We start from the raw sequence: 759 nt of genomic DNA, 5'->3' as shown, positions 1-759 counted from the left end.
CTGCTTGAAACCAGTAAGTCACACTTCGAGGAAACATGCGACTGACCATCCTGACTGAGTGACGATTATATCGAGAGTTCCCACACGACTGTTCCCGTACCATACCGGGCTCTGAAGATCCATTGGACTTTGGGCTCAGCACCATGAGCCTGGCATGCGTCAACACGGAAGTGGTGACACATGTATCACTTCAACCCGACATTTGTCTGCCCGCTGGGGCATGACGTTTCACCGCATTGTTTATGCTTCATCGGGGCTCCAGGTTCCGCTGTGATGCATTGTGGTCAGTTCCAAAGATCCGTGTCGCCTGTGACGGTTGTTGCAGCTGTCTTTAGCGTGATGATTCAGTTTTCCCGCAGCGTGGTGGTAATGTGATGATTCAGTTTGGTCGCAGCACACCTCAGGTGTTATGTCGCGATTCAGTTTGCCCGCAGCGCGACTCATGCGGTTCAGTTTGCCAGCAGCGCACCACAGGTGGTTCAGTTTGTCTGCACGTGTTGCACCTCAGGTGGTTCAGTTTGCCCGCAGGTGCTGCATCTCAGGTGATTCAGTCTGGCCAGCCACCTGCCATTTATTCAGTCATGCGGCTTTCCTGCCCGATTTGCTAGATCGTTCAGAAATGCTTTCCAAACACAAACGAAAAACGAGCATCACGATAATGCCAAGCTAGCTGTGTATTTTCGGCACACTGTTGATGCTCTGTATTGGGGCACGGGTGTCTTCCATCAATCGAAACCATCATTGCGGAACAAAGTTGAT

This window comes from Pollicipes pollicipes, unplaced genomic scaffold (genome assembly GCF_011947565.3).
Source record: "Pollicipes pollicipes isolate AB1234 unplaced genomic scaffold, Ppol_2.1 Scaffold_7231;HRSCAF=8579_pilon_pilon_pilon, whole genome shotgun sequence".
Classification (NCBI taxonomy): Eukaryota; Metazoa; Arthropoda; class Thecostraca; order Pollicipedomorpha; family Pollicipedidae; genus Pollicipes; species Pollicipes pollicipes.
Note: the sequence above shows the minus strand (reverse complement) of the source record.